Here is an 11,237-nt window from a genome sequence, read left to right as displayed (position 1 = left end):
TGCTAACTTTTTTGTACATGTAAAGAAGCAAGTTTATAGTGAAAATGTTATGTATATTTAACACAAAAATGCATATAATTGTTACCATTTTACATACTCTTTGAGATAGTGATTACGGAAAGAAATTCTAAAAACGCTTTTCAAGCTTCCTACTCAATCCGTACTGTGTATTATTTGTCAATTATCATATAAAAGTAATGCTTATAAATAAAACATTGTTTAAACTAAAAATGCAAAGTGTTATAATTAAATAATAAAACATATATGACCTGCACAGCCAATTAAATTATAATGCAGTGTTTTTCTATTTGAAAGACCTTGCATAATCGTATGACCGATTAATATTATTAATTATCGCCGTTTCTATGACAAATTGAATCATAAGATTACATTATATGATATCGTAAGGTATCAATATTATAAGAAAAATATTTGTAACAAACTTTACAGAAAAGAGTAATATTGGATACTTTCTAGATCTAGGTAAACAAAAATCAGTGTTTGAGGTAGTTTGATCCATAGTAAATTCTGAAAACAAAATATCTATATGAAGATGGGAATCGGACCAGAGAGAAAGAAGCCTTTGTTGGACTTCCATAGTTTACCTGTGTTTCTAATAACTGATTGGTCAAAATCTACCGTGTTGAAAATTACGTCATGTGTAAGATTGATACAGGTAATAGTCAGTTTAAAGTGTGTTATTTGAGCAGACGCTCGTGTTTACATTTTATGGGTAGAAGAGTTACAATTACAATTTATATTATTATTTAATATGGACCGTACATTGTCAAACATTAATAAGCTTTAGAGGATGACAGAATGTCAGGCACATACTTGGAAGATAGGTGAGTTTATTGCTCATGTATTGTTTATCATTTTGATAAAAAAAAGAACAACCAAAAACGAAACAAAAACAGTTATTTAAAGAAATAAAGGGGGGATTTTTCTTTAGTAATTATGCCATTATTCTGACATGAGACATTACATGTTTTATGTGTAAAATATGATGGGGAAAAACAACAATATTCAAGTGTTATTTCAAAATTAAAAGTAAAAATGTACATCATAACTGAAAACTTGTGTTAAGGAAATAGATATCAATTCTGAGTGCATTGTTGTAGAATAATACACGGTTTGAGTTCAAATGCGCAGTAATATATAATCACGAAGGCCGATAAGCCTGAGTGATTTATTACAAAAGCATTTGAACGAAAAACGTGCGTTATTATACAATAATACACGAAGAATTAATATCTATTTCCATTCTAAAACGTCAAGAAAAAATAAAATTATTATTATAAAATTGGACTTTATGTTTGGTGGTTAAATTTGTTTTTGCCTCAGAGTTTCCAATAGAAACGTTCTTTAAAGGTTGTTCCAGTGGGTTGAAAAAAACTGTCATTAAATCTTCCGTTTGTAGAAACATTTTGAGAATATCGAATTTTGAAAACGTTGATAATACTTTGTGTGTTTATTTTATTCCACTCTATAATTTTCAAGCGAAATACAAATTATCAAAAGTGAAATAAATGTAAAACTTAACTCGTTTCCGACAATAAAATAGCGTTCTTGATTTGATCGTTTCGCTCGTGCTTTTTGGCGCTACATGGTGACGTCACGTTAACAACACTTTAAACGTCTTTACAGCGTTAACGACTGAATTAAAGATATTGGTGTTCGGATTCATTTTCTTAGTTAGACCATTTTCATTCATTCTACATAGTTTTCACAACAACATTCGACAAAAAATTGCTTTTTATTTAAACAAAATGGCGCCCTCAATGTGAAAATACACAGGGAGATAATAAGAAAAGCGAGTGCATATGTTGTAGAATAATGCACGCTTCGGACCTTCTATGTTTAAATAGAAACATTTCCGATAGTGTTAGAATTTAGTTTTTAGATTGGTCGCAATGTAATTATACGAGTACAAACGCTTAAACTGTAACAATACTTGTATACATTGACAAACATAGGCACAATAGTTATTTTAGTGACATGTAATTGGACTTAAAGTTACAACTCTTAATCAAAAAGAAATATTAAGAGTTATTTAATGTATCATTTCTTGTAAACATTGACAAACATATACATATTTAATTGTTTATTATTTGATTTGCCATGGGACTAAAACTCTTAATAAAAAAACAATTATTTAGAACTATTTAATGGCAGGTACAGGGGATAAATTCATGGAAGGGTTTACATTTGATTTTTTTATTTATATATCCGTATATACTTCTGGTATCAGTCTTCCTTGGTATAGTTGCTGCTAGTTTTAAATTTGTCATATCTAGCAACGCTTAGCTTGTCTTATAAATATTTCCAAAATATATATATGGCATATAATGGCACATAATTATATTAATTCGTTCAAATCATTATTGTTAAAAAGCCTATTCAACTTGGGGATGTTTGGATGTTGTTGATAAAATATTTATATGTGTTTATGTCTTGTTTCGTTGGTTGCATTCAAGCACATAGTGGAACTCATTTCAAGTTTGATTTTCATTACATAAAGTCCTTTTCTATCATTAATGTGGGTACTATTCCATCTTGATTTATAGTTCTAAAGGCCATACATATTCAACTAAAACTATGTGGTAAAATGTGAAAATATTTACTAATGATAAAGTTAGGTTTAAATATTCTGTAGTTTTATATGCTGCTAGTAGATTTTTAGTTACTTTATTCCAAGGCTGTATATATTGATCATTTACTCTCTGTTTGAATGACAAAGCAAACCATTTACCATTTATATTTTTAGATCAGTCCAAAATTACTGTATCCATTTTTACAAATAACTTCTTTTACAATATGTATCAATTTTGAATTAAGAGGCCCTTGTTCTTGAAGATTTAAGCTGATCCTGTATGATATTATTTTTGTTTTAATTTATATATCCTAATTCACCATAATGCATATGTGAGGGTGTTGATTTTTTAATTGCAAACAAGTTTATAATATTTTAGCTGTACCCTTCCACGGTGTCAATATTTCCTACTCCCCAAATTTTATATCCATATATAATAATAGAATTCGTTTTATAATTTCATTGATCGATTTTTAGGTCATATGGTAAATCCAGGTGGCCTATTTTTTTTCAGAAGTGAGAACATAGTCTTATAAGCTTGTTATACAATGTATTTTTTGCCTGTAGAAAACGTTCAAGCTTTTTTGGAGAACATCACTATCATTACTAATTAGGACAGTATCATCAGCATATAGAATAATAAAAAGTTTAAAAAGAATTGACATATCCATATGATATCCATATGATTAATTTTTCATTCATTACCATATAGGCCACTTGCTTCAAAATAGATTTTTAAATAATTCAAAATAATCAGAACAGAAAAGGTTATGAATTTTCACCTAATCTTACGCTATTTAAACATGAAAAATATGCAGATGTTCCGTATAAAAGGCATTTTCCATTGATTTTACTATTAAACATTTTCATCCATTATCACATATATCTAGAGATAATAAAATGTCTACAACAAAATGATATTTTTCATCATATTAACAAATTTATCATCATTTTTGTGTCAAGCAACAATTATAAGAATATCCAAATGATACATTTCTATGGTTTGTATAAATATATAAAACTGCCCATTGTATTTGTATCCACCTAAATATTCAATTACCCTTTTTTCTAAAAAACAACAACACAAATAATACGGGGTTGTAAAGCATGGCGAAACGGTATATATTTAAAGTTTCAATGTTAAGGTAATATTCGAATCACAATGATATATTACCTTAAACATTTTATACTCTCATCATTTGCGAAAGTTGACTTCTATTATGTTTGCATGAAATTGCATCGTACGACTTACAATATCCAAATTAACGAAAAATTATATTGTAAACAAATACGAAATTGAAAAAATAAATTAGACAACCAGAGTAATGAAAAAAACCTATTTGTTGCGCGCGACTTTCAAAAGACCTTGTATTTCCTGATGCTAAGGCAGAAAGACGGACAGATATATCTGCATGTTTTTATCTTTACACGTGTTTATACTCGTATAGTCTTTATTTCCGCTTTTCAACGATTACCACGCATACAACATAAAAACAAACATGTGATTAACATATGATACATTATATGACACATGTACATTTATATAAAGTCAAACAGATATAATTAAGATCAAGTTAAAAAAAGTTTCATATACATGTATAAGCTTCTATAATTATGATTATATTTCTATACAATTATATTAACAATATATCTAAGGTTATCTTCGACAATAATAATTTAAGCATAACATCACAAACGCATTTATACATGTATATTTGTTTACATATTTCAATTTAATCGAGCTATCATACTGATAATGGTTAAGATGTCTCAGTATTTAACCCAGTATCAAACAAAATATAAGCTTTGTTAATTTGGCAATGCTGCCTAAACATGTCATTGAAGTTTTTGTGTTTATTTAGATAAAACGTTTAATTATTAAAGACTTGACAATCGTATATAAATTTACAAGCACTTTTTTGGAAAATTCATCAATGCCATATATACCCAGAACACGAGGACTTAAGATAGTTCTTTAAAACTACTCGCTGTCACGTCCATTCAGAAAGTGGTTCGCGACTATTTTGTCTTTCAAAACTATTAAGGAAAGGTGTTCGAGTCTTTTTATGTGAAATACAATTTTAGATTACATGGAAATTTAGGTCACTTGTTTGAGAACCACATTTTTTGCGTGTTATTACATCACTGCTTTGCTTCAACAACAACTTTAGCAGTACATAATGCATGTTTTGTTGAATTTAGAGAGTCGGAATTTCTCCATAATATTGATAGGCTTTTATTTGTATGTAAAAGTTTGAAGTGCACAAAATCATGATCGCTGTTAATTCTTTCTGACCATTGATGTGTATGATATTTGCGTATAGTGTTAAAAACTGTTCGTTTCCATAGTAACTTGTTAGGAAAGATTGCTATTTGTAAGTAGGATTCAATTATATAGACAAGGTTATATTTTTTCTAAGAATTCTACAGACGTCAGGTAGATATCCGCTTTGTTCACTAAACTGTCTGTTTGCATATAGGTGTTATCATGTAACGAGTAGACATAATAAGAAATGCAAATAATCTTTAAGAATGGAGACATTGAGATTTCAAAAATGTAAAACAATTTTAAAACATCAGTTGAAAAATGTATGATTTTACACGAGTCGTACTGTCTGAGATAACTTTAAAACGATGCATGAAGCTCAAGATCTAGTTACACTGTTCAAACTTGAGTAAACAGGAGGTATGTGGTAACATTTAAAACTCACACATCAAAATGATGGTCGTACATAAGTCTAAAAATATGCCGATGTTTGCTTATAGTTTGAACGCACAGTAGGATATGTTTTATTAGTACGAAAGTGATTTATACGAGTCCTAGTAACAATCAGAGATAAGACACCTGGGATAATGTTATCAGCGGTTTGACAAAATTTACGAGCAATTTGATATTATTTGAAGAGATATTTACGATACAGACACAGACGATTTTGAAAAAGAGTTGGCCTTCGACATGTATCCTACAAAAGAAGAATCATGATACGTCAATGACAGTGTGATTTTTTCAACAAAGTCGTATACTTTTGATTTAAACGTCCGTTGGTATAGGCACGTTGCTTACAAACTTCGTTATAATGTGACCAATCATAATCTGCAAATTATTGGCTAGCGTTACAGTACCGGAATAAGCAGCGTACTGCCCGGGAGCCTTCTGAAGCACAAAAAGTGTTTTTATGCCCGGGCATATAGTGATTGAACCGTCCGTCCGTCCGTCTGTCCGTACGAGGTTAACCTAGAACGGCAAGTTGGATTTTTATTAAGTTCTACCTGAACCAATGGCTTCTAAGTTTACACACTTACTAATCAATACAAAGTACACGATCTTGGCAAGTTTCATAACTCTGGCTTTCATATTTACCAAGTAATTGCCCTTTTCAGCACTTAGAAAATGAATAATGGTTAACCTAAAACGGCAAGTTGGAAATATCTTAAGTTCTATCTATACTAATGGCTTTATAATTTCCACACTTACTTATCAATACAAAGCACATGATATTGCCTAGTTATATAACTGTGTCATCCATATTTCCCAGTTATTTCCCTTTTTTCACTTTGAAAATAGGGCCTTGTCTGGTTAACCTATTTCGGCAAGTTGGATTTATCTTAAATTTCTCCCAATTGCTTAATTTCTTTACTGATATCTTTCATATTTAGTAGGTGGATACCTTTGATGGTCCTCTAATTTTTTTTAGAGTAAGCGGTCTCGAGGGTCAAGGTCAAGGTCACTGGTTTAAAAAATAAATATAAACCTTTTTGCTCATACAGCCTTTATTTTTTAGTTAATGTCATAGTATAATACAAACACCTCCTTCTTTGGGTGTAGTATGGGTTCATTTGGGTCAAGGTCAATGTTACTAATGTCAAGGGCAGCAATGTTGAAAATAGATTTTTACATTTTTACAGGTGTATTGACCTTATTCTATAGACAGATGTTTTTTTATAATTGATAGAAACATAAACTTTGATGGAGTTAGTGGTCAGTTGGGTCAATGTCACCAGTGCTAAAAAAAAGATTTTTACACATTTGCTCATACAGCCTTCATTAAGTGACATGTATATTCTGTATTTGGTAGGAAGATAACTTGCATGGTATTCATCCTTTTGATTGGGGTAGGGATCAGTGGGTCAAGGTCACTTGTGCTAAAAATAGATTCTTACACTTTTGCCCATACAGCTTTTAATTATTGACAGTTGTATTTCATATTTGGTAGGAAGATAACTTGCATGGTATTCTTCCTTCGGATGGAGTAAGGGTCAGTTGGGTCAAGGTCACAAGTGCTAAAATAGATTTTTAAACTTTTGCCCATACAGCCTTTATTGATTGACAGATGTATTTCATATCTGGTAGGAAGATAACTTACATGGTATTCTTCTTTTGGATAGAGTTAGGGGTCAGTTTGGTCAAGGTCACCAGTGCTCAAAATAGATTTTTACACTTTGCACATACAGCCTTTATTTAATGACAGATATATTTCGTATTTGGTAGGAAGATAACTTGCATGAAGTTGAATATTTTTCAACTTCACAAGTCAGAGCAATGACTTGGCAACTTATATTTTTCACAATTATAAAATGCCATGACTTTGTCAAGCTATAAAACTTGTGTTTACAATTTTTTGGTGATTTTCTGTCCATAACTGAGTGAATGGGTAAACATTTATGAAGTATTGCTACTGACAAGAATCTGAGCCGGGGGCATTTGTGTTTAACAAACACGTTCTTGTTTTTTTTTATATCATTCTTATTTATTATAAATCTTGTTGCAAAATAAGAAAAAAAATGAACACATTATGTCAAGGTTTCTGGACAGTACGAAGATCAAATTTTGTATTCAACGAGGTGTTGTCTGGGACCAGACATTAGAGTCAATGTGGGTCTCCCTATTTACCGACAAGAACCGACAAAAACCGATAAGAACCTATATATTGCAAAACACATATAGATGTTATTTATAATATGTAGTACATGCAGAGCATTTTTTATATTTGAGAAGTTTTTTTTTTCTTTTTTATATAGAAAATTAAAAATATGAGTACCGACATATATACCGACAATAAATCAATCGGGTGCAACGCGTATACTGAACGTTGAAACCGACAAGAAAAGATTTGTTGTTATACATTATCTGTTTGTGCTGAAAATATCCTATGAATTATTTGTAGTTTCTTTAACATATTGAAGCCATAGCTTAAATATTTATGACTTCCGACCAGACAAAAAAAAACAGGTATCCTTTGTAACAAATATTTACCCACAATAACCTTTTAAAACGAGCTGTAGAAAGAACAAGGAACACATTTTTGTATTTTTATAACTTTAAGAGGAGCACAGAGGCCACATCGCTTCAAACCAGACAACATTTAAACAAATGAACGGACTAATTTTCACAGCATACAGACAGAAAATCTGAAGGAATTCATTAATTAAGATGAACAGAAATCTACTGAACTACTGAATACTCAGAAATGATTACTTCATCTACGTCGACAATCTTTTTTTAAAGTTATTACTTGTTATATTTGTGTGTGTACACCAATATAATCAAATATTATGGACAGATATTCAGGCCTTTCGTCAATTGATACTTACATTTGCCACTAATATATGTAGACCTTATGATTCATTAAGTCATAGTTTGAACTGAAATGATACCATGCAAATTGATAATGTTCTCATTTTCCCTTGACAAGAGTTTTCGCGTTTTATTCGTGTCATGGATCAATTATTCCTTTCATTACTACCAATCGTATAATGATATCTCTCAGTTCTCGTATGTTTTGTTACCACTTGTCTTCTATATTATCATTGTGGCGCCGTTATAAGTCGCAACACCGCTTAATGTCGCATTAGCCACTGAATGTCGCACCTGTGCTGCTAAATGTCGCAACCGCCGATATATGTCGCAAAATCATGTTGAAAATGAGCACAATGTAAATTACCCACTTTAAATTAACGGGTAACATGGCCTTTTGTCCAGGTGCGAAGTGATCTAGCTTACAGCGGCCAAAGGAAAACGTTTTCATTCTGACTCGGATATAAGAAAATATAAAGCTACAAATGTGAAGACTTAATTAAAGAAAGAAATATGATACAACGCATTCATATATTTTATTATGGAGAAAATGATTTATGAAACATAAAATCATCAAAATTATAAAGAAAATAGCAAATGTATATTAAATTAAATGTAAAGTACTGCCAACGTTTCTATTTACGTGCATCATGTATGTAGCTGATTTAAGTGATTTAGTGAAGAACATGTTTAAGTTGAATTATCACAATTGTCGTAAATCAGCACTATCAAGTGTTACCCTGTTAGATTAAATTATTTTACTTACATCGTTATTGCTGATGTTTCAGTGCTTTGGCATAAATCTTTTTTATCTTGAGTTTCAGTTATATTAAGGTATACAAAGGTTATCAAATTTGACTGAGGACACAAAGTGGAATGTACTAGATACCAAACCACATAAATAGCCCATAGTTTTAATAATAAACAATCTTATTGAACAAAAGGCAAATGCCTGTGAGTACATACATATAATATAGGGGGTTTTTTTACAAAATAATCAGTTGCGGTCCAATTCTATATAAATCATCATAAATGTATGTAATCGTAAAATAAGATCAATCATCACAGCATGCAATAGAAATATGAAATAAATTTTATCAAGAATGATAAATATTATCATGAAAATAATAAATATCATACTCATGACCACATCGTATCATTTTGCAAACTATAAGAGGCAATTGGTGAAACGTCAGGAATATTAATGCTTTCATGTAAATGTTCTCATTTAAAATATTTAATTTGACTGTTGTAGTATTTTCAAATAGTTATACACCTATAATAGACATCTTAAATAAGTTTTTGAAAAAAAGTAAACGTAAGTATTCACACACAAAATAATAATATGTATATCAAAATATCTTCCACAAGAGAAAGATGTAAAATTATACTATTATGTGGAGGAAAGTGACCCGTGTTTAATAAAAAATATATGCTACGGCGTTCCATGGCTTTAAATAGTATATCGCAAGATTGGTATTTATTTGATTTTGGTCGCTGGAAGAAGTTCAACAACTTTGGTATGTTCGGCCTTTTTCGAAAATACTAACCTATCTTAAATATAAGGTACAAAGAAATAAATAATTCTTCAAAATAGTTTTAAAAGTTTAAATCATAATTGTGAAAACACCTTTAGTGTTACTTTAGTGTTTCTTTCTGATGCATCCGTAACAACTTCATTTTCAGCCGGTGGCTCTTTACACATGTTGCCCTCTCGCGCTGAGCTCGACTGAGTCGCAACGTTTGGCGTATATTTCGGTGTATGTGCGTCCGTGATTCCGCCCGGATTTGTCAAGTCTATATCTTGCTCGTTCCCTGAAGGATCACAAAATAATTTGTGACAAATGTTCACCATGATACGGTGGTACACACGCGTTCAACACGTGTGGCTCACAAAACCCGGGTCCGCCGCTCAAAATCACAGGGTTCAGCGCAAAATCCGTGTCCGAAGCGTAATTTCTTCATGCATGTTCTTCATTTAGAAAACGGAGTTTCGTGCAAAACATCAGGTGCCTGTGGTAAAGGTGAATGTCACACTTAGGGGTCAAATGTCAAATAACAAATAAAAAAAAAAATTGTAGTCAACACTGTATCTTGCTTATACTTTGAAGTATTATGCTCAGTGGTCAAAGGATTTTTGTCAAACCCGCTTTTGCTGGGCTCGACATAGTTGTCAAATGGCTGTTCAGTGTTAGTGTGTGCGTGCGTGTATCCAAACTTGTCCATGCCATAACTTTTTTGTGCGCACACCGCCCAAATATGGAACAATCTTGTTAACACTCTAGTGGTCACAGTTTTGACTCAATTGTCATCAAACAGACTTGCAATTTTGACCAGAAATGTAACTTCTGATGCCGAACACATCTTTGAAGAAACGACTGATTGATAGCAAGAAAAAAGGTAAACGTTTATACATGTCGACTGTTTCCGATTGTATTTGTATGCGTATAGTTTATTACTTTTTATCATATTTATGAGTGTACCTTGGTCTTATTTTTAAAATGTTAGGAAATAGAACGACTTTGAAGGTGAAATTGATTGCAAAAGAAATTTATGATATGTGTCCAAGAGCTTTACAATTCACTGTAAAATTATCATTTCAGTGGAGGTAAAGTAAGGTATTTGAAATGGCTGGAATTCACTTTGATAAACAACTTGTTTACTCACGTAGATCTTTATTTCCTAATAAAGCGTTTGTGCTCATGTTTTTGATAAGAGACATCGTTTCTATCTGAGACAGGGTACTTGAAATGAAGTGTTTGTTAGAAGCCTTTTGGAAAAATTTACGATCAATTTGAAAGTACTTGTACACGAACGTGGATATATTTTGTTTAGCTTAGGAAATGAAAAATATCTTACAAAAACACCTGAATGAGAATTGCAGTGTTGGTTTTGATATTTTAAAATTTGGTTTCAATTTCCAAACAACAAAATTAGATTCATCTCGTGCAATGCACTTAGTAACGGATCAAAAATGTTGTACATAAAAAAACAACAAACTGAAAATGAAATGAAATTGCAAACTTGGGTTGACATTCTTACATTTGACTCTATACATTAGGAATGACT

The 11,237-nt window shown here is 31.2% G+C and overlaps 1 protein-coding gene across 2 annotated transcripts in view; it reads left to right on the top strand.

The window, feature by feature from the left end:
* The first annotated feature begins 708 nt into the window (after nucleotides 1-708).
* Nucleotides 709-11,237, top strand: part of LOC132742574 (uncharacterized) — a 35,209-nt gene continuing 24,680 nt past the window's right edge. For both annotated transcript variants that reach the window (XM_060731016.1, XM_060731017.1), the window contains exon 1: nucleotides 709-845. The gene's annotated coding sequence lies outside the window, so the exon portion shown is untranslated. The remainder of the gene's footprint in view (nucleotides 846-11,237) is intronic.

The sequence above is a fragment of the Ruditapes philippinarum genome, unplaced genomic scaffold (genome assembly GCF_026571515.1).
Source record: "Ruditapes philippinarum isolate M1 unplaced genomic scaffold, ASM2657151v2 ctg2742_1_1_1_1, whole genome shotgun sequence".
NCBI lineage: Eukaryota > Metazoa > Mollusca > Bivalvia > Venerida > Veneridae > Ruditapes > Ruditapes philippinarum.
The sequence above is the reverse complement of the archived record's forward strand: the minus strand, read 5'-3'. Positions and strand labels throughout refer to the sequence as shown.